This window comes from Bos taurus, chromosome 4, assembly GCF_002263795.3.
Source record: "Bos taurus isolate L1 Dominette 01449 registration number 42190680 breed Hereford chromosome 4, ARS-UCD2.0, whole genome shotgun sequence".
NCBI classification, from domain to species: Eukaryota; Metazoa; Chordata; class Mammalia; order Artiodactyla; family Bovidae; genus Bos; species Bos taurus.
Window position 1 is genome coordinate 13,366,530 of NC_037331.1, and position 23,673 is coordinate 13,390,202.

Below are 23,673 nucleotides of genomic sequence, written 5' to 3' on the forward strand. Positions count from 1 at the left end.
CCCTGGGATTCTCCAGGCAAGAACACTGGAGTGGGTTGCCATTTCCTTCTCCAATGCATGAAAGTGAAAAGTGAAAGGGAAGTTGCTCAGGCGTGTCTGACTCTTCGAGACCCCATGGACTGCAGCCCACCAGGCTCCTTCGTCCATGGGATTGACATAAATACAGAAGATAGCATTCTCTGTGGTGAGACTGAAAGAAAAAACCATTCTCCTACAATGTCATTGGACATGCAAACAGTACAACACTAGGGAGGGGAATTTGGCAATATCTAAAAATAATGAATACATATTTGCTCATTGATAGAGCAGTTCCCACTTGTAGGATTCTAATGCCAAAGATATACTAGCAATAAATAAGAAAAAGACTTACACAGAGAGATTTCTTGATAGAGAAAGGCTACTTTGAATCTCAGAACACTGGGGAAAAAACCCAAAAGTCCATCAGTAGGACACTGAACAAATCACAGATGTAGAAATTCAGATGTAGAAAGAAATGAAGATGTTCTCGTACCCTTATGAAGCGATCTCTAGAATATATTTCTTAAATGAGAAAAGCAAGGTGGAGAAACATGTAAACAGTTTGTTGTCATCATTTACTATTTACTTACGTGTTTTTAACATTTAATTTTTGTTTTGTATTATAGTTGACTTGCCATGTTGCGTTAATTTTAGGAGTCCAGCAAAGTGGTTCAGTTCCTTTTCAGGTTGTTTTCCCATGTAGTTTACTGTAGGATCCTGAGTGGAGCTCCCTGGGCTATGCGGTAGTGTGTGTGCATGTCAGTCCCAATCTCCTGGTGTATCCCTCCCCCACTGTTCCCCTTTGGTAACCATGAGCTGGGTTTTGAAGCCTGTGAGTCTGTTTCTGTATTGTAAATAGGTCCATTTGTATCATTGTTTTAGATTCCACATACGAGTGATATCATATAATGCATGTATTTCTGTCTGATTACTTCACTTAGTATAATAATCTCTAGGTGTGCTGCAAATGGTATTATTCTTTGTCGTGACTGAATAATATTCCATTGTATATTATATACCACATCCTCTTTGTCCACTCTTCTGTCTGTGGTCATTAACGTCGCTTCTATGCTTCGGCTATTGTAAATAGTACTGCGGTGAACCTTAGGGTACGTGTATCTTTAAAAAAAATTTTTTTTGGAGTATAGTTGATTTACAGTGTTATGTTAGTTTCAGATGTACAGCAAAGTGAATCAGTAATTCATACACATATAGCCATACATTTCTTTAGATTATTTTCGCATATAGATCACTGCAGAGTATTGAGTATAGTTCCCTGTGCTGAACAGTAGATTCTTATTATTATCTAATTTATATATAGTAGTTGTAGTAGTAGTGTATTTATATCTATATAACATATGTAACATTACATATATATGTAATATAGATATAATGTGACATATATATATGCAAATCCCAATCTCCCAATTTATCCCTCCCCTACTTATGCCCTGATAACTGTAAGTTTGTGTTCTACATCTGTGACTCTACTTCTGTTTTGTAAAAAATTCATTTTACCCCCCTCCTTTTTTAGATTCCACATATTAGTGACATGTGATATTTGTCTTTCTGTGTCTGACTTACTTCACTCAGTACAACAATATCAAAGTCCGTCCATGTTGCTGCAAATGGCATTATTTCACTCTTTTTTATTGCTGAGTAATATTCTGTTGTATATATATGCCACATCTTCTTTATCCATTCCTCTGTTGATGGATGTTTAGGTTGCTTCCATGTCTTGCCTATTATAAACAGTGCTGTTTATAAACATGGGGTGTATGTATCTTTTCTAATTATGGTTTTGTTTCAATATATGCCAAGTAGGATTGCTGGATCATATGGTAACTCTGCTTTTAGCTGTTTAAGAAACCCCTATACTGTGTTTTATAATGATTGTACCAATTTACATCCCACCAATAGTAGAGGAGAGTTCCCTTTTCTCCAAACCCTCTCCAGCATTTATTGTGTGTAGACTTCTGGATGATAGCCATTCTGACTAGCATGAGGCAGTATGTCATTGTAGTTTTGATTTGCATTTCTCTAACGGTTAGCAATGTTGAGCATCTTTTCATATGCTTTCGGGACATCTGTTTATCTTCTTGGGAGACATGTCTCTCTATACCTTCAGCCCTTTTCTTGATTGGGTTGTTTGTTTTTATACTGAGCTGCATGAGCTGTTTATATATTTGGAGGATTAATCCCTTGTTGGTTGCATCATTTGCAAATATTTTCTTCCATTCTGTGGATTGTCTTTTGATTTTGTTTATAGTTTCCTTTGTGGTGCAAAACCTTTTAAGTTTAATTTGGTCCCACTAGTTTATTTTTGGTTTTATTTTCATTACTCTTGGAGGTGGATCCAAAAAGATATTGCTGTGATTTATGTCACTGTTCTGCCTATGTTTTCCTCTGAGGGGAGCTTATTTTGTGTATGGTATTAAAGGATGTTCTAATTTCATTCTTTTACATGTAGTGGACATGTAGTCAACTTTATTCAGCAACACTTATTGAAGAAACTACCTTTTCTCCATTGTATATTCTTGCCTCCTTTGTCAAAGATAAGGTGCCCATAGGTGCATGGGTTTATCCCTAGGCTTTCTGTCTTGTTCCATTGATCTATATTTCTGTTTTTGTACCAATTTCATACTGTTTTGATGACTGTGGCTTTGTAGTATAGTAGAAGCTCTATACAGTCAGCAAAAAGAAGACCAGGAGCTGACTGTGGCTCAGATCATGAACTCCTTGTTGCCAAATTCAGATTTAAATTGAAGAAAGTAGGGAAAACCACTAGACCATTCAGGTATGACCTAAATCAAATCCCTTATGATTATACAATGGAAGTGAGAAATAGATTTAAGGGCCTAGATCTGATAGATAGAGTGCCTGATGAACTATGGAATGAGGTTCATGACATTGTACAGGAGACAGAGATCAAGACCATCCCCATGGAAAAGAAATGCAAAAAAGCAAAATGGCTGTCTGGGGAGGCCTTACAAACAGCTGTGAAAAGAAGAGAAGCGAAAAGCAAAGGAGCAAAGGAAAGATATAAGCATCTGAATACAGAGTTCCAAAGAATAGCAAGAAGAGATAAGAAAGCCTTCTTCAGCTATCAATGCAAAGAAATAGAGGAAAACAACAGAATGGGAAAGACTAGGGATCTCTTCAAGAAAATCAGAGATACCAAGGGAACATTTCATGCAAAGATGGGCTCGATAAAGGACAGAAATGGTATAGACCTAACAGAAGCAGAAGATATTAAGAAGAGATGGCAAGAATACACAGAGGAACTGTACAAAAAAGATCTTCACAATCACGATGGTGTGATCACTGACCTAGAGCCAGACATCCTGGAATGTGAAGTCAAGTGGGCCTTAGAAAGCATCACTACAAACAAAACTAGTGGAGGTGATGGAATTCCAGTTGAGCTATTCCAAATCCTGAAAGATGATGCTGTGAAAGTGCTGCACTCAATATGCCAGCAAATTTGGAAAACTCAGCAGTGGCCACAGGACTGGAAAAGGTCAGTTTTCATTCCAATCCCAAAGAAAGGCAATGCCAAAGAATGCTCAAACTACCACACAATTGCACTCATCTCACACACTAGTAAAGTAATGCTCAAAATTCTCCAAGCCAGGCTTCAGCAATATGTGAACCGTGAACTTCCTGATGTTCAAGGTGGTTTTAGAAAAGGCAGAGGAACCAGAGATCAAATTGCCAGCATCTGCTGGATCATGGAAAAAGCAAGAGAGTTCCAGAAAAGCATCTATTTCTGCTTTATTGACTATGCCAAAGCCTTTGACTGTGTGGATCACAATAAACTGTGGAAAATTCTGAAAGAGATGGGAATACCAGACCACCTGATCTGCCTCTTGAGAAATTTGTATGCAGGTCAGGAAGCAACAGTTAGAACTGGACATGGAACAACAGACTGGTTCCAAATAGGAAAAGGAGTTCTTCAAGGCTGTATATTGTCACCCTGTTTATTTAACTTCTATGCAGAGTACATCATGAGAAACGCTGGACTGGAAGAAACACAAGCTGGAATCAGGATTGCTGGGAGAAATATCAATAACCTCAGATATGCAGATGACAGCACCCTTATGGCAGAAAGTGAAGAGGAACTAAAAAGCCTCTTGATGAAAGTGAAAGAAGAGAGTGAAAAAGTTGGCTTAAAGCTCAACATTCAGAAAACAAAGATCATGGCATCCGGTCCCACCACTTCATGGGAAATAGATGGGGAAACAGTGGAAACAGTGTCAGACTTTTTATTTTTCTGGGCTCCAAAATCACTGTAGATGGTGACTGCAGCCATGAAATTAAAAGACACTTACTCCTTGGAAGGAAAGTCATGACCAACCTAGATAACATATTCAAAAGCAGAGACATTACTTTGCCAACAAAGGTTCTTCTAGTCAAGGCTATGGTTTTTCCTGTGGTCATGTATGGATGTGAGAGTTGGACTGTGAAGAAGGCTGAGCGCCTAAGAATTGATGCTTTTGAACTGTGGTGTTGGAGAAGACTCTTGAGAGTCCCTTGGACTGCAAGGAGATCCAACCAGTCCATTCTGAAGGAGATCAGCCCTGGGATTTCTTTGGAAGGAATGATGCTAAAGCTGAAACTCCAGTACTTTGGCCACCTCATGCGAAGAGTTGACTCATTGGAAAAGACTCTGATGCTGGGAGGGATTGGGGGCAAGAGGAGAAGGGGACGACAGAGGATGAGATGTCTGGATGGCGTCACTGCCTCAATGGACGTGAGCCTGAGTGAACTCCAGGAGTTGGTGATGGACAGGGAGGCCTGGTGTGCTGCGATTCATGGGGTCGCAAAGAGTCGGACACGACTGAGCGACTGATCTGATCTGATCTGATGAAGTCGGGGAGCCTGATTCCTCCAGCTCCATTTTTCTTTCTCGGGTTTACTTTGGCTATTCAGGATCTTATGTGTTTCTATACAAATTTTAAATTTTTTTTGTCTAGTTCTATGAAAAATACCATTGGTAATTTAATAGGAATTGCATTGAACCTGTAAATTGCCTTCAATAGTATATTCATTTTGATAATATTGATCATTCTAATTTAAGAACATGGTATATCTTTACATGTGTTTGTATCATCTTTGATTTCTTTCATCAACGTCTTACAGTTTTCAAAGTACAGGTCTTTTGCTCCTTATGTAGATTTGTTCCTAGGTATTTTATCCTTTTTGGTGCAGTGGTAACTGGGATTGTTGCCTTAATTTCTCCTGGTGATCTTTCATTGTTAGTGTGTAGAAATGCATGAGATTTCTGTGTATTAATTTTGTATCCTGCAACTTTACCAAGTTCATTGATGAGTTTTAGTAGTTCTCTGGTAGCATCTTTAGGATTTTCTTTTTTTTTAATTATTTAATTGGAGGCTAATTACTTCACAATATTGTGGTGGTTTTTGCCATACATGGACATGAATCAGCCACAGGTGTATGTGTCCCCCATCCTGAACTATATGTCGTATCATGTCATCTGCAAACAGTGACAGTTTTACTACTACTTTTTTCAACTTGAATTCTTTTTATTACTTTTTCTTCTCTGATTGCTGTGATTAGAGCTTCCAAACCTATGTTGAATAAAAGTGGCAAGAGTGGACATTCTTGTCTTGTTCTAGTCCTAGAGTAAATGCTTTCAGCATTTCCTCATAGAGTGTGGTGTTAGCTGTGGGTTTGTCATATATGGCTTTTATTATGTTGATATAGGTTCCTTCTATGTGCACCTTTTAGAGAGTTTTTTTTTTTTTATCATAAGTGGATACTGAATTTTGTCAAAAGTTTTTTTCTGCATCTATTGAGATGATCATATGGTTTTTATTCTTCAGTTTGTTAGTGTGATGCATCACACTGATTTGTAGATGTTGAAAAATTCTTGAATCCCTGGATAAATCCCACTTGATCAAGGTGTATGAGCCTTTTAATGTAGGAATTATGTTTGCTAGTATTGTGTTGAGGATTTTTGCATCTAAGTCCATCAGTGATATTGGCCTGCAGTTTTCTTTTTTTTATATATTTTTGTCTGGTTTTGGTGTCAGGGTGATATTTCATAGAATTAGTCTGGGAGCATTTCTTCCTGTGCGATTTTTTTGGAATAGTTTCAGAACTATAGATGTTACTTCCTCTCTAACTGTGGGTTTCCCCAGTGGCTCAGTGGTAAAAAATCTGCATGCAGTGCAGGAGACACTGCATTGAGACACAGGTTTGATCCTTGGGCCAGGAAGATCCCCTTGGAGGAGAAAATGGTAACCCACTCCAGTATTCTTGCTCGAATGCTATAGACAGAGGAGCCTGGAGGACTTTAGCCGATGGGGTCACAAAGAGTCAGACATGACTGAGCATGCGTGCACACACTTCTCTCAATGTTTGATAGAATTTTCCTGTGAATCCATTTGGTTCTGGACTTGTGTTTGTTGGGAATTTTTAAGTCATAGTTTCACTTTCAGTGTTTGTGATTGTTCTGTTAATATTTTCTGTGTCTTCCTGGTTCAGTATTTGTAGACTGTATCTTTATAAGAATTTGTCTACTTTTTCTAGGTTGTCCGTTTTATTGGCATAGAGTTGCTTGTAGTAGTCTTTAATGATCATTTGCATTTCTGTGATGTCAGTTGTAACTTCTCCTTTTTCATTCCTAGTGGTATTAATTTGAGCCCTCTTTTTTCTTGATGAGTCTAGCTAAAGACCTATCAATTTTATCTTTTCAGAGAACCAACTTTTAGTTTCACTGAGTTTTTTTCTATTGTTTTCTTTATTTCATTCATTTCCGTTCTGATCTTTGATCTCTTTCATTATACTAGCTTTGTGCTTTATTTATTCCTTTTCCAGTTGCTTTAGGTGTAAGGTTTGGCTGTCTATTTGGGACTTCCTCATTGATTTCTTCAGTGACCCATTGGTTGTTTAGTAGCGTGTTGCTTATCCTCCGTGTGTTTGTGGCTTTTACAACTTTTCTTATAGTTGATTCCTAATGTCATATCATTCCCGTCAGAAAAGATGTTTGATATGTTTTCAGTTTTTGTATGTTTATCAAGGCTTGCTTTGTGGCCTGGCGTGTGATCTATCCCAGAGAATGTTTCATATGCACTTGAGAAGAATGTGTATTCTGCTGCTTTTGGATGGAATGCTCTATCAATAGCAGTAAAGCCCCGCTGGTCTGATGTTTCATTTAAGGCTTATGTTTCCTTATTTTCTGTCTGGACGATCTGTCCATTGCTGTAAGTGGGGTGTTAAAGTCCCCCACTATTACTGTGTTACTGTCAATTATCCCTTTAGTGTCTATTGGTGCTTGTCTTATGAACTGAGGTGCTTCTGTGTTGGGTGCATAAATATTTACAATTGTTATGTCTTATTGGATTGATCCGTTGGTCACCATGTAGTGTCCTTCCTTGTCTCTTGTAATAGTCTTTGTTTTGAAGTCTATATTGTCTGTTATGATATTTGATTTCCATTTGCATGGAATATCTTTTCCCATCCCCTCAGTTTCAGTCTGTATGTGTTCCTAGGTCTGAAGTGACTCTCTTGTAGACAGCATATATACTGGTTTTGTTTTTGTATCTTTTCAGCAAGTCTGTGTCTTTTGATTGGAGCATTTCATTCATTTTCATTTAAAGTAAGTATTGATACGTTGCTGCTACTGCTAAGTCGCTTCAGTTGTGTCCGACTCTGTGCGACCCCGTGGATGGCAGCCCACCAGGCTCCCCCATCCCTGGGATTCTCCAGTCAAGGACACTGGAGTGGGTTGCCATTTCCTTCTCCAAAGCAGGAAAGTGAAAAGTGAAAGTGAAGTCGCTCAGTCGTGTCTGACTCCCAGCGACCCCATGGACTGCAGCCCACCAGGCTCCTCCGTCCATGGGACCCTCCAGGCAAGAGTACTGGAGTGGGGTGCCATTGCCTTCTCCGAAGTATTGATATATATGTTTCTGTTGGCATTTTCTTAAATGTTTTGGGTTTGTTCTTGTAGGTCTTTTTTCTTTCTTTCCCCTTTTGTTCTCTTTTGTGATTTGATGAGTATCTTGAATACTGTGTTTGGATTGCTTTTTTATTTTTTCTGTATATGTCTATTATACATTTTTGGCTTGTGGTTACCATAGGTTTTGATATAGCAATCTGTATGTATCCAAGGTTGTTTTATGTTCAGTCAGTTCAGTTCAGTTGCTCAGTAATGTCCCAACTCTTTGTGACCCCATGAATCACAGCACGCCAGGCCTCCCTGTCCATCACCAACTCCCAGAGTTCACTCAAACTCATGTCCATCGAGTTGGTGATGCCATCCAGCCATCTCATCCTCTGTCGTCCCCTTTTCCTCCTGCCCCCAATCCTTCCCAGCATCAGGGTCTTTTCCAATGAGTCAACTTTTCACATGACATGGCCAAAGCATTAGAGTTTCAGCTTCAGCATCAGTCCCTCCAATGAACACCCAGAACTGATCTCCTTTAGGATGGACTGGTTGGATCTCCTTGCAGTCCAAGGGACTCTCAAGAGTCTTCTCCAACACCACAGTTCACTGGTCTCTTAATTTCAAATGCATTTCAAATATCCCACATTTGTATTCTCCTCTTCTCATGATTGCTGGTTTTGTATATTTGTGTGTGAATGATTTCCTACTTTTATTATATATATTTACCCTAACCAGTGAACTTTTCTGTTAGTAATTTTCTTCTTTCTAGTTGTGGCTTTTTCTTTTCCTCCTAGAGAAGTTCTTTTTGCACTTGTTACAAAGCTGGTCCAGTGGAGCTAGATTCTCTTAACTTTTGCTTGTCTGTAAGGCTATTGATCTCTCCATCAGATCTGAATGAGAGCCTCGTTAGGTAGAGTATTCTTGGTTGTATGTTCTTCCCTTTTATCACTTGTAATATGTCATGTCCCTCCCTTCTGTCCTGCAGAGTTTCTGCTGATAAATCAGCTGATAATCTTATGGGAGTTCCTTTGTATGTTGTTTGTTGCTTTCAATATTTTTTTCCTTTAATTTTTGTCAGTTTGAGTACTGTTTTTCTCAGCATGTTTCTCCTCGGGTTTATGCTGCATGGGCCTTTTTGCAATGTCTGGATTTGGGTGCCTATTTCCTTTTTTGTGTTAGGAAAGTTTTCAGCTATTATCTCCTCAAATATTTTCTCAGATCCTTTCTCTCTTTTCCTTTTGGGTCCCTTAATGCAAATATGGTACATTTAATGTTGCCTCAGAGGTCTCTTAGATGTTCTCATTTCTTTTAGTTCTTTTTTCTTTATTCTGTTATGTAGCAGTGATTTCCTCAGTGTGTTTTCCAGGTCACTTATTCGTTCTGCCTCATTTATTCTGCTATTAAACCTTCTAGTGTACTTTTCATTTCTGTTATTGTATTGTTCTCCTCTGTTTGTTCTTTAAAGCTTCTGTTGTTGTTGTTCAGTCACTACGTCATGTCCAGTTCTTTGCGACCCCGTGGACTGCAGCACACCAGGCTTCCCCATCCTTCACTATCTTCTAGAGTTTGCTGAAACTCGTGTCCATTGAGTAGGTTATGCTATGTAAGCATCTCAACACCTTCCACCCCTTTCTCTTTTTGCCCTCTATCTTTCCCAGCATCAGGCTGTTTTCCAGTGAGTTGGCTCTTTGCATCAGGTGGCAAAGTATTGGAGCTTAAGCTTCAGCGTCAGTCTTTCCCATGAATATTCAGGGTTGATTTCCTTTAGGATTCACTGATTTGATCTCCTTGCAGTCCAAGGGACTCTCGGGAGTTTTCTCCAGCACCACAGTGTGAAGGCATCAATTCTTTGGCTCTTTATGGAACATTTGTTATATCCTTTTGGTCTGTGTCTCCAATCTGTTTCCAATATCTTAAATCATCTTTACTATCATTACTCTGAATTCTTTTTCAGAAAATTGCGTATCTCAGCTTCACGTAATTGTTCTTTATTTTCTTCATCTGCAGCATATTTCTCTGCTGTCTCATTTTGCCTGACTTTCTGTGTTTGTGGTCTCTGTTTCTCAGGCTTTAGGGTTGTAGTTCTTCGTGCTTCTGATGTTTCTCACCTCCCTTGTGGGTGAGCTTGGTTTAGGGGCCTGTGCAGGCTTCCTGGTGGGAGGGGCTGGTGCCAGCTCAGAAGTAGGTGGAGCTGAGTCTTATCCGTCTGTGGGTAGGACCATGTCAAAGAGTGTGTTTGTGGGTGGCTGCTGGCGCAGATGGCTTTGGGCGGCCTGTCTGCTCATGGGTGGTACTGTGTTCTCACTCTGTTGGTTGTTTGGCCTGTGGCATGCCAGCACTGGAACCTGTGGGCTGTTGAGTGGGGCCAGTTCTCAGCGCCAAAATGGTGACCTCTGGGAGAGCTCACACAGATGAATGTTCCCTGGATCCTCTGCCACCAGTGTCCTTTCCTCCTCAGTGAGCCACAACTGACTTCTGCCTCACCAGTAAATCCTCCAAGACCCATCGGTAGGTCTGGCCCAGGCTTCTGTGGAGTCACTGGTTTGTCCAGGTTTTCTGGTGCACATGGAATCTTGTGTGTTCCCTTCAAGAGTACAGTCTCTGTTTGCCCCAGTACTCGAGGCCTGCTGACCTTCAGGGGCAAATGCTCTGGGAGCTCCTAGTCTCAGTTCCAGACCCCCAGGCTGGGGAGAGTGACATGGGGCTCAGAACTCTCATTCCTATGGGGGAACCACTGCAATGTAATTGTTTTCCAGCCAGGTGGCACTAGTGGTAAAAAAATCTGTTTGTCAGTGCAGGAGACCTAAGAGACATGGGTTCAGTACCTGGGTTGGGAAGATCCTCTGGAGGAAGGCATGGCAGTCTACTTTAGTCTTCTTGCCCGGAGAATCCTATGGACAGGGGAGCCTGGCAGGCTATGGTCCATAGGATCACAAGGAGTTGGACACGACTGAAGCAACTTAGCACACACTTGGTACATATGGGGTTTGATTATATTGTCAAAGCACACCTCCTACCATCTGTCTCTGGGTGTAGAATATCTCTTTGGGTAAGTTCAGTCTTTTTTGTTGATAGTTGTTCAGCAGTCAATTGTGATTCTGGTGTTTTCATGAGAGGAGTTGAGCTCAGGTTCTTCTACGTTCAAGTCCTTCTACTCTGCCTTCTTGTCTCCTCTCCTAAATTAAATGTCTACTTAAACATTTTTAAAAGTTTGAAAGATGAACCACGCACACAAAGATTATTATTTATACAGAGGCTGAAGCCTTAAAGGAACAGCCATCCTTTCTTGAATATACCTTGGTAGTACATTTGGCTTGAGAACCATGTAAATATTATTTTACATGGTAATAAATTTCACAATTGGTTCCTTTACATTGAAATAACATGAAATCAACGTTAGTGTGGTTCAAATTGAAGGCAAAACCTTACAATATGGGACAATTCTAAATGACTTTAAAACCCTGTTTTTTTCACTATATATTCCAGAAAAGATATATTTTAAGGATAAAAAAACTACCCCCCGCCAAAAAGAAAATCATTTAACTACTTCCGGTATTCATATTGCTGATGGTTTTGTTGTTTCTGTCTCTGATACTGTTGCATTTGTATCTTGATGTTGATGGCTGTGAGGTTGAGGTCATTGAGAATTCATATAATTAGCAGGGTTGGAAGAAGATACAAGTAAACAAAGTTAAGTAAAAACTGTTGTAATCTTGAGTTTGAGTTGGATGTATCAATAAGTACTCATGGTGTTTGTTACCTTTAAATCTAAAAGAATACATATTCATATGTCTGTCTACCAAAAAGGTTTAGAAACAATGATCAATCCAGTATCAGTGACTCTTCTGGTGTCCATATATTGCTTTCTAAATGCCAGTGGCTCTAAAAATACCCCAGAGATCCTCGAAGAAATTAATGATTCTAGATCTGGAGCAGGAAATGTATAAAATGAGTCTGAAGTATTTCATCATAATAGAAAGTAAGGATGCTAACAAATGCTACAGATTTCTTGTTTAAGAGTTTGGAAAACAAGCTGAATAAGCTTCTGCTGTCTTTAAGAGTAATAGGTTGAGATCATAATGATACTGAAAAATGAAAGAAACCCATTGATTATCATTGGAGAATATTAAGGAAACCACTTTATTATTTTAAAAACTAATAACTAAAGGAAAAAATCAGTCATTTATTCTGAAAGAATCTTATTTTGTCTTTTCTGTATGATCTGTACTTCAGAGTTACTATATACTTGATGAGAGTAGTGTTTATTTGTAGGAATATTATGGGAAAAAGAAATGATAAGATTGGAATATTATCACTTTGCAACCTCTAATGATCTAAGCAATGATTATTGCTGATAACATCTTAAAAATAGAAACCACCTTCATAATTATGGAAGTATATAATACCACTTTTGAAGTAGGTTTGTCCCCCAGATTGAATCTGAATCTTATCAATCTACCAGATCTCTGAATTTAGAGGCAGTAGGAGGTACAGATGCAAAATGTCAAATAATACCACAGGGATGCAATCAGCCAAATCCAGACTGTGGGGAAATCTATAGGAAAACTAATCTCATTTCAACATCAAAATCAAGATAGTTTTTTAAGGGGGAAAAAAAAAAAAAGAAATGGAAGGTGGAAGCTATATGTCAAAACAAAATAGAACAAAACAAAATTTGAGACATTTCAGCCAATCTCCAGATATGGATCCTATATAGATCTTGATACAAGCAAACAACCCATAACAAAATTAGAAAACTACTAGGGAAATATGAATATTGACTGAATATTTGTTGATAATCATGAATTGTTAGTTTAGGTGTCCTAATGACACTGTGATCACTTTAAATGGTTTGACCTTTTAGAGATGCACACATACATATTTATAGAAGAAGTCATATGATATCAGGGATTTATTTAAAAATAATTTGTTGGGAAAGGGATAGCTTGTGAATATTGATGAAGAGGATTAGTCATATATTGATAAATATAGAAGTTGGATATTGGTATTACCGTATTTCTAAATTTTTGAAATTTTCTATAATAAAAAAGTCAAAGGCAGCAGAGGAGGGAGTAATCAAAAGTAACAAGGACTTTAGAGAAGTAATATCAAGACGGCAGTATATCCTTTGTATTTAATACCTCCACTGGTGTGCATGACAAGTAGAGTCCCATTGAAGTACATTGAGAGTGGAACATAGATAACAGTGGATTAATAAGTGCATGGAAAAGGGAAAGTGCTGAAGAAAAATCAAGAAGCTTGGCTATGAGGAGAGGAAGATGGGAAGTGGAAGGTGGGTTTTTTCTTTTTTTCTATTTTCTTTCCTTTTTTTAAAGATTTCAGAGGCTCTTGAGGATATTGCTATTGTGGAAGAGTCAGTAAAGAAAATAAGTAGAAAAAGCCGATAAGTGTAAGGCAGAGAAAGGGTCCCGAAAGTGCTGGAGTGAATGTGATGCACAGCATAGGCAGGGGAAAATTTTAAATTTGATCAGGTGACACTTCTTCTGTTGTAACAGAACAAGATGGGAGCAAATATACGTAAGCCCGTAGGTTTGGTGAATGAAAGCAAAGAGAACTCTCTCTTGGTCCTATTTTCTCAGTGAGGTAGGAGATGAAATATTCTGCTGAGGGGGAAGTGGAGGTGCTGAGGGGAGCAGGTTCCAGCTGGGCACAGAAGAGAACAGAAAGGACTGATTAGGGAAGCAAAGGGGGGCTTGGGTGGTGTGGAGGACCAAGTGGGTGGGAGACCCGGGCGTTTCAGTGGCATCAGTCTTCAGGGCTGTCTTCCTCTGAGAGAATTTGGCAGCACAAATGTGGACATGGGTGAGATATCCAGCTAGATGGAGCCTGGGCTGGAGCTTTGACAGGATTGTTGGAAGGACAACAGCACAAAGGGTTTGGAAATGCGGACAGGACAGTGTTTGATGTTAGACTAAGCCGGAGCAGAAAGAAATGAAAGGAGAAAGGAGACATTCCCTGTAAGAAGTCCCTGTAAGATCAAAGAACGTTACGAAGAGAGTGATTGGGTAAGAGAATTAGTAAATGTTTAGAAATTGATACTTTTGAACTGTGATGTTGGAGAAGACTCTTGAGAGTCCCTTGGACTGCAAAGAGATCAAACCAGTCAATCCTAAAGGAAATCAGTCCTGATTTTTCATTGGAAGGACTGATGCTGAAGCTCCAATCCTTTGGCCACCTGATTCAAAGAACTGACTCATTGGAAAAGACCCTGATGCTGGGAAAGATTGAAGGCAGGAGGAGAAGGGGGTGACAGAGGATGAGATGGTTGGATGGCATCACCAACTCGATAGACTTGAGTTTGAGCAAGCTCTGGGAGTTGGTGGTGGACGGAGAAGCCTGGCGTGCTACAGTCCATGGGATCACTAAGAGACACAACTGAGCTACTGAACTGAAATGAATAGAAAGTGGGATGTTTGGATAGAGCATTTCACAATTAAATTCCAAGTGACTGGGATGACCCAGAGGGATGGAATGGGGAGGGAGGTGGGAGAGGGGTTCAGGATTGGGAACACGTGTACACCCGCATCAGATTTATGTTGATGTATGGCAAAACCAATACAATATTGTAAAGTAATTAGCCTCCAATTAAAATAATAAAAAAAATTCCAAGTGATTTAAAAAAAAAAAAAGGTCTAGGATGTGGTCATGTCTATAGCCGCCGTCCAGTGAAGTTGAAGTTCATTGGAAATGATGTAGTCACAGAAACAAAAGATCAAGTCCTAGTGTGCTGTGGGCTTTGAAATGAGCCAGGATAATAAATGGCAAGACAGGCTTAGAAAAGAAGACAGTGATCCCAGTGCTAAAGTCTTTAATGAATTAGGAAGAGAGATCAAAAGAGGTAAAGGATAGCTCAGACAAGTGGCCTGAGCTTGAAAGAAGGCAGGACTGTTTTCTGGAGGGCTGAAGAGCCCTGGAACGGCCCTGGTAAGCAAGGAAGAAGCGGAGTATATCACTGTTCTGAAATAGAATACGCCATGGTGAATATAGCAGGGGAAGTGGTGAGCTTATGAGGCAGGCAGTCAAGGGAGCTTTCAGTGAGAAGGCTGAGAATGGAGGCGCAGGCGTTTACCATGGAACGGGAGACACGAAGGGCACGGGAGCAACATGTGGAAAGGAGGGGGAGCAGTGAGTGGTTGGTTCAGGTGAAGCCAGTACTAATAGCCATCTCTAGAAAATGCTGAGACCACTGGAATGAGGAGGAAAGATGCAAGAGGCGAATTGCAAACAGGATGCTAGTTTTTGCAGATTCTGGTGAGGATAGCATGAAAGGAGAGAGAATTCAAGCACATTACATTGCCCTCCTCCTACCAAGTTTCATCTTTAAACCACAGTCCAGGAAGGCTTCCCATTGAAGCAGAAACGTTGTTGGAGAAGTTTACCTGGTAGACCGCAGACCAGGTTGCCTTCTTGTCAGCTGAATCAACAAATAAGCAGCCATTTCCACCTAAATCATTGAAAGCAGGGATCCTGTTAGGAAACGACGTGCAATGAGACTGGAAAGATAGGTGTATGCTTGATAGTCTAGATTTACTTTTATTTTATGAACAGTGAACCAAAATTTGATTTTATCAATGAATAAGTCATTTTACATATGAATCAAAATTTAATTTTAGGGAATTTTCCAAGGAAGGTGATTTGCAGGGATGGGGGAGGTGGAGCTAACACTTACTGAGGTTGTACTGTGTGCTAAATGTGTTACATACATTAGTCCATTAAGTCCTCACGGAGTTACGCGTAGATAGTGTTATCCCATTTTATAGAAGAAATAGGCATAGGAGAGCTTAAATACCTTGCCTGATGTGCTCAGTGCAAAAGTGGGGAAACTGGGAGTTGAACATAGATTTGTGTGACCACCCCCAAAGCCGTGTTCTTTTCCACACCCACGTACTAAGTCTAGAGCCAGGACATCCAGTTACAAGGCCAGTTAGATCATTCCTGTGAGAGCCAGGATGTTGGCAGTGGCAGAAGCAGTGAGCTTGTGCAGGAGAACCCAAGTCTGAGAAAGTAAAGCACATGTAGTGACCAACTGACTTGAGAAGAGGGGACAGTGCCTGTTCTGGTATTTGTCCCTTAAGCATCTGAGTGAAAGAACAGCAATGAGCAACTGGGACAGGAAGTAGGAGAGGAGAGCAGCAAGCTTCAGTTGGGGTAGAAATTAGCATTCCGTGGCATGCTCCACCTGAGGTGCCTGAAATTTCTCAAAAGTAATGGCAAAAATAGCAACTCAGAGGCCAAGAATGGAGTTAATACTATAGCTATGATGTGCACGCATGCTCAGTCACTAAGTCGTGTCCAATTCTGTGCGACCCCATGGACTGTAGCCCGCCAGGCTCCTCTGTCCATGGGATTACCTGGCAAGAAAACTGGGGTGGGTTGCCATTTTCTCCTCCAGGAGATCTTCCTGACCCAGGGAACGAACACACATCTCCTGTTGCTTCTGCATTGCAGGCGGATTCTGTAGCCGCTGAGCCAGCTGGGAAGCCGCATAGCTATGACAGTGATCAACATATAGTTAGTCATTTCTTCCAAGGGAGAAAATTCTAAATAGAATGGGAATTGTACAAAGGTACAGCTTTAGAGTTGCTGACACTGCAGGATGAGGAGGACAGAGATCAAAAGGGCAAGAGGAGGGTGGTGTGGAGCTCAGTGAGCAATTTCAGTAGAGCCCTGGGGACAGATTGCAGGTGGTTGCAGAATGAGGAGGGAAAAGAAGTGGACCAAAAATATAGACTGTTCTCCCAGCCATTAGGCTGCAAACTGAAGGAGATCCAGTGAGGCTGGCAGGAAAGGCCGAGCCAAGGAAGGATTTGGTCTTTCTGAGGGATTTGAGCACATCTGTGGTCTGAAGAGAAGGAACCAGTGAAACATAGGTCAACAGAAGATGGTTTGAAAAACTGATAAAGATGATGTCAGGTGCCTGTATAGGATCGGGTTGGGGAGACAACAGGACACCCCAAAGACTAGAGGAAAAGGCTTATGGGTAGATTTAGGTGATGGCAGGAGACGGGGAAGCAGAGAATGATGGAAGGTCCCTATTTTCCAGCGAAGTCAGAGGCACTTTCACCTTCTAACAGTGATGGGAACTGGGGTGTGGCAGGGAGAGAGGGAGTTTAGATCAGGTCCTGTGAGAGATGGGAGGGAGCCTCGACTCCAGAGGATATCTGAACTTCACCAATCTGAGGACCAGCTGGCATTAAATATCAAAGATTCATTTCAGTTTTACAAGAACACTAAAATTTTTGGCAAGTTGTCATTGATGAATCTCTTATTCTTGTTCAGTCGCATCTGACTCTTTGTGACCCCATGGACTGCAATGTGCCAGGCTTCTCTGTTCTTCACTATGTCCTGGAGTTTGTTCAGGCTCATGTCCATTGAGTCTGTGATGTCATCCAACCATCTCATCCTCTGTTGTCCCCTTCTCCTCCTGCCCTCAATCTTTCCCAGCATCAGGGTCTTTTCCGATGAGTCAGCTCTTTGCATCAGATGGCCAAAGAATTGGAGATTCAGCTTCAGCATCAGTCCTTCCAATGAATATTCAAGGTTGATTTTCTTTAGGATTGAGTGGTTTGATCTCCTTGCTGTTCAAGGGACTCTCAAGAGTCTTCTGCAGCACTACAGTTCAAAAGCATCAATTCTTTGGCACTCAGCCTTCTTTATGGTCCAACTCTCACATCTGTACATGACTACTGGGGAAACCATAGTTTTGACTATATGGACCTTTGTTGGCAAAGTGATGACTCTTCTTTTTATATGCTGTCTAGGTTTGTCATAGCTTTTCTTCCAAGGAAAAATGTCTTTTAACATCCATAGTGATTTTAGGGCCCAGGAAAATTAAGTCTGTCACTGTTTCCATTGTTTCCCCATCTATTTGTCATGAAGTGATGGGTCCAGATGCCATGATCTTAGTTTTTTGAATGTTGAGTTTTATGCCAGCTTTTTAATTCTCCTCTTTCACCTTCATCAAGAGGCTCTTTAGTTCCTCTTTTCTTTTCTGCCATTAGTCATATCATCTGCATATCTGAGGTTATTGATATTTCTCCCAGCAAACTTGATTCCAGTTTGAGCTTCATCCAGCCTGGCATTTCACATGGTGTACTCTTGCACAGACGATGAATCTCTTAGGTGGTCCTTAAAAACCTCCTGACTCTGACATTCAGAACTGTCCAAAACCTATCCCCAACTTACCATAGCAGGTTGACAGATTCAGGAGTGGAAGATATACCACTTTTCTACAGTTCTAAACAAAGGGTTCTCAAAGTGCAGCCCCTTGATCAGCAAAATCTAAGACTTAATAGAAATTCAAATTCTTTGGGCCAGAACTTTGCATCAAAGGCTCTGAGAGTGAGGCCTGGCAATCTGAATTGTGATAAACCCTCTAAGAGATACTGATGCTACTAAAATTTGAAGAGCTGTGCTTTAAACCAATGTAAAGCTCTGTTTCAAATTCTCTGTTCTTCTGATCTGGGTTAGGTAAGTTCAGTTATTTTCAGGAGTCTCTCCTTTCTCCTCATCCTGTTAGGGACTAGAGAGCTAGGTCATGATTCAGGCAGGAGAATGAAAACCAGTGTCCCACTCTCCAGCCAGGTTTCATGATATAATTAGTACCCTACTTGTTCTCCCCAGAGGTTTGGACTGTGAATATATTTAAAACCGCAGATACATAACCTTTTGTGGTGATGTACTGAAACAGTGGTTATGCTTGATACTCTTGACAACATGGGCTAGAGTCTTTCTCATCTTTGTGATCTTAACACACATAAAATTTACAAGAAATGGCAGAAACATCTCCTAAAATTACTAGTCACTTTTGCAAGACTGTGCCTGAACATAACCTTCTTTATCCTAATAAAAAGAGAAAAGTGAAAATATATTGTTTTAAAAATTCTGGAAAGCAAGGCTTTAAAAAAATTTTCTTGTTGACAATGACCATTTTCAGATAGGTGTAAAGCAGAAAAAAATAAGATGAATAATTGTTCTTTGAGGCTTCTCTGGTGGCTCAGAGGTTAAAGAATCTGCCTTCAGTGTGGGAGACCTGGCTTCGATCCCTGGGTCAGGAGGATCCCTTGGAGAAGCAAATGGCAACCTGCTCCAGTATTCTTGCCTGGAGAATCCCATGGACAGAGGAGCCTGGCGGGCTATAGTCCAAAGGGTCACAAAGAGTCGGACATGACTGAGCAATGAACGCTAACTTCTTTAGTTCCGTCTGATAATAATGGTTACCTTGATAATCTTTAAACTCATTGGATAACTTGGAATCCTTTAATGATTTAACAAAAGTAAAGAAGGTTATGGTCAAGGCTTTTTCAATTATGAGTTAGTGATACCCTAAGATGCTTAAGTTATCTTATTCTATTTGACTGCTATAACAAAACATCAAAGGCTAGGTGGCTTATAAACAACAGAAATATACTCCTTATAGTTCTGGAAGCTGGAAAGGTCAAGGCTAAGGTACCAGCATGGTCACATTCTAGTGAGGCACCCTTCCTGGTTCATAGCCAATGTCCTCACTGGTGGAGGGGCCCAGGGAGCTCTGTGGAATTCTCTTTAGAAAGGCGCTAATCCCATTCACAAGAACTCCACCCTCATGACCTAAACATCTCCAAAGGCCCCACCTCCTAATACCATCATGTTTGGGGATTAGAATTTCAATGTATGAATTTCAGAAGGATACATTCAGACCATCAGATCAGATCTGTCACTCAGTCATGTCCGACTCTTTGCGACCCCATGAATCGCAGCACGCCAGGCCTCCCTGTCCATCACCAACTCCCGGAGTTCACCCAGACTCACGTCCATCGAGTCAGTGATGACATCCAGCCATCTCATCCTCTGTCGTCCCCTTCTCCTCCTGCCCCCAATCCCTCCCAGCATCAGAGTCTTTTCCAATGAGTCAACTCTTCACATGAGGTGGCCAAAGTACTGGAGTTTCAGCTGTAGCATCATACCTTCCAGATAAATCCCAGGGCTGATCTCCTTCAGAATGGACTGGTTGGATCTCCTTGCATAGCAGATTGCAAATTAAATAATGTAAAGAAAAATCCTGAAGTCATATTTTTAAAGTGGCTTCAATATAATACTATGTGCATAAAAATAAGTATAGCTCATAAAGATAACAAAAAAGAAACAATAGGTTTAAGGGAAAACCAAACAACAGAAAAATTTGCCAAGGCAAACATGCATTTTGTACATTATATCGATTGAGAATTTGCATTTCTAACACAAAGATAATATTAGCAAAGAAAAATCTGTATTCCAAGGGAAAATGTGATGCTGGAATTAGCACCCTGAGTGAAATGAATCTAATTTTGAAGCCTGTAGCAAAGTCCATACCAATTCACTTTGCATAAGTAATGTGATTGCCCAAGAGACAATAGCACTTCCCACACTTTTAGAAAGAAAGAAGCTATGATTTTGAAGATCAAGACTAAAAAATAAAATTGCTCTACACCCAATTTTAGAAATATTATAGTTAAATTAAAAAGTATACTTGGAGGAAAATGCAGTCATTGTCAACTCTGTGATTTGAGAAACTAATACTCCCATCAACTTGACATATGATTTTAGTTAAATTTTGAGGAAAGGCTAAAGAGAGAACGTAATATGGTATATGGCATATTTTTGGAGTTTTGGTCTTCTAAAGAGTGATTTAGCTCACTAACACCAAATAGACACATTGCTTACAGAATCTTGAAATGTGTAAGTGCTTCTTTCTGATTTCATTAGCTTAGTTGACTTACGAAGAAAATAAGTACAGTTGGTCTTTGAACAACATGGAGGTGAGGAGCGCTCACCACTGTCCGTTGAAATTCTGAGTACTGCTTTCTCTGCTTCAAAAAAAGTGGAGGAGGAGGGGTGGAATTTTTGATAAATGACAAATCTAAGGGCAGCAAGCTGAAAATTTGGATAGTTAGGGCTCAAACCCTAGTTCTCTTGATTCCAGATATTGTGACCTCTAATCAAATAGAAACTTCCCCTACACTTAGTTAAAGATCTATAAAATGAAAATACAGGTGCGATGTTTATTGAAAAAAAATCCATGTATACGTGTACCCACGGAGGTCAAGCCTGTGTTTAAGGGTCAGCTGTAATTGCATGTTAGTGATAGAAGCATTGAGGAGTTTTTGGTGTTTGGCTTTGGAAGGTGGTGGTTGTTGGTCAGAAATTTAAGGCAATATAATTAAAGGCACTTTTTTTTTTTTTTTTTAAAGAATAGGAATGCAACCATTTTCAGTAGTGAGAGGAGCCTTGTTTATCACCTTAATTATCAGTGTTTTTAACCCCTTGTAAGAGAGGTAAAGGAAATAAATTATATGACCCTTGCCTCAGTGGATGAAGAATAGACATGCAGCCATGCATAGCAGATAGTCTTTTTTATGGTCGGTTACCACATAGACAGTATATGGAAGAGTCCAGATGAATAATAAAACAGACAGGTGTGTCCCCCGCCAGGGTGTGGGTGGGGCATGGGAGGTACAGGTCCTCTCCCTGTCCCTGTGGGGGACTGGCATAGCGTCACCCATCCTTTTCTCTCTACACCTGCCATGTCCTTCCCTCCAGTTTATTGGAGGGGGGAGGTGGAGAAGGCAAAATAGAAACACCCACCTTGGATCTTGCTGCTCCTTTCCAATCCTGTTTATCTTCTGCCTATTTTTTTTTTTTTAACCAAAGTGAAGTTTTACCTCCTACAGTCTTTCCCGGTGATCACCACCAAGCCTGCTCCTTCCAAATGCCCCAACCTCCTTGCCTGTTCCAGGTCACTTCGCCTTTTCATTTCCTCTCATGACTTTGCTGTTTCAATAACGTTGATTTGTCCCTTGGATAATTCTTCTTTAAATATATCGAAGAGGTTGTTTTTAAGAGAACAGTAAAAGGCTGCATATTTAAAAGTCTATCCTTGATGATCCTTTAAACAATAAAGCATTGCGGGAATAAATTCTGTTTGAGTGCCAACTCTTACCTTTTACTGTATCTTAGCACATTAAATTTCCCATCCATCAGGAAATGTTGGAATTGATGCTTAGACATAAAATATGAGCTCTTGGCTGAATTAAAACATTCATTATTCCACTCAACTTTTCTGTTTGCTGAGGTTTGGGATAATTTTTTTCCTGTGCTGTAGTTTAGTTTAGTGGCTAGACAAGTTATGAGTCTTTGGACTTTTTATCACTGCATGCAGTTTGGAAAGTTTCAGTGGATTCCAGTTAAATATTGGGTTAACATTTATTTTGGTCCTGGTACAGCTTCACAAGGATTTGGGTTCTTGATCCTGTTTGTGTATTCACAAGGTCAGTCGTTTCCTTTAGACTTCAAAGGACTCAGATTTCTTCCACTTGTATTGATATGATAATATTCTCTAAATCCTTTCTGCACAAGAACTTTTGGTCTCTAAAATGCAGTTCCTTTATGCTGACTGGTCTGGTGTATGGCCTGACTTAACCCACGTGCCAGTATGTTGGTATTTGATGTGTATGCTGGGCAGCACCCTGGGGTGCACTCATCCAAAAACCTTTCAGGACACATGTTTGATTGATGGGAGTCACTGACTTCCTCCAGGTGTTATCTGTCTTGTATTGACATTGTATAATTTGTCTTAGCAGTTAACATACATCTCAGTCCCCTAAGCTTTTAACAAAGCAGTGAATCTGACAATGAAATTTTCTAAGTGACTGAAGGGTGAGGACTTTGCTAAAATTTGAAAGATAATCTTCAGTTTTCAAGCAATACTGTGAGATCAATAACTATTACCTATTTCATATTTATGAATACATCCTCTGCCAGTGTTAAAATGTAAAATGACTATCTTAGCTGATTTTCCACACTCTTAGCTACTAGAAAGGAATCATCATCTCAATTTTTCATGAATAAAAGAAGTTGGAAAAAATTTGTTTCTTAGGAAAACCATTGGTTATTACCTTTAAAATAGATTCGTTAAAAATGATTAGGTATTGTGATAAATGTTAAATGTAGCTAAAGGGCTTCCCTGGTGACTCAATCGGTAAAGAATCTGCCTACAATGCAGGAGACTGCTTGCGATGCTGAAGACCCAGATTCAGTCCCTGGGTTGGGAAGATCCCCTGGAGTAAGAAATGGCTACCCATCCCGGTATTCTTGCCTGGAGAATCCCATGGACAATAGAACCTGGTGGACCACACAGTCCATGGGGTCGAAAAGAATTGGACACAACTTAGTGACTAAACCACAACAATTATAGATAATGCGATAATAAAAACAGCTTGGTCTTAGTCACTGAATCTCATTATCATGTGGAGAATTTCTGCCCTTTCCCTGTAAGACCAAGAGCTCTTTGAGTATAGACCCATGTTATTCTGTATATTTTCCCCAGTACCTGGCATAGTGCTTGGCACCTGGTAGGCACATAATAAATCACTGAATTAATACATGGATGAATAAGTCCTGGGTCATTTAAATATGTACATTAAAGAGACACTGTAGCGAATATTTAGTTAGCAGTGGTTTTGAGTAGTAAAATTTGTAACCATAATTTAGAAATATAATTATTAGAAAACTGAGGTTAAGCTTTAAAAATCCTATTAGGAAATATTGAAGAAACTATAATTTGGGGGAAGAAAATCTAAGGCAACCATCCAGGGATCGAGGGCCTCCTGATATTTTTCTTACAAAGTAGGTGATTAGAATTCCTATTAGTTTGCAAGAAGGATCCAAAGAGAGGGCCAACCAGAGTGTGTGTCCTTAACCACCCCTTT

At 40.1% G+C, this 23,673-nt stretch overlaps 1 protein-coding gene across 9 annotated transcripts in view; it reads left to right on the forward strand.

The window, feature by feature from the left end:
- Window positions 1-23,673, forward strand: part of DYNC1I1 (dynein cytoplasmic 1 intermediate chain 1) — a 379,170-nt gene that overhangs the window by 304,622 nt on the left and 50,875 nt on the right. The window lies entirely within an intron of this gene.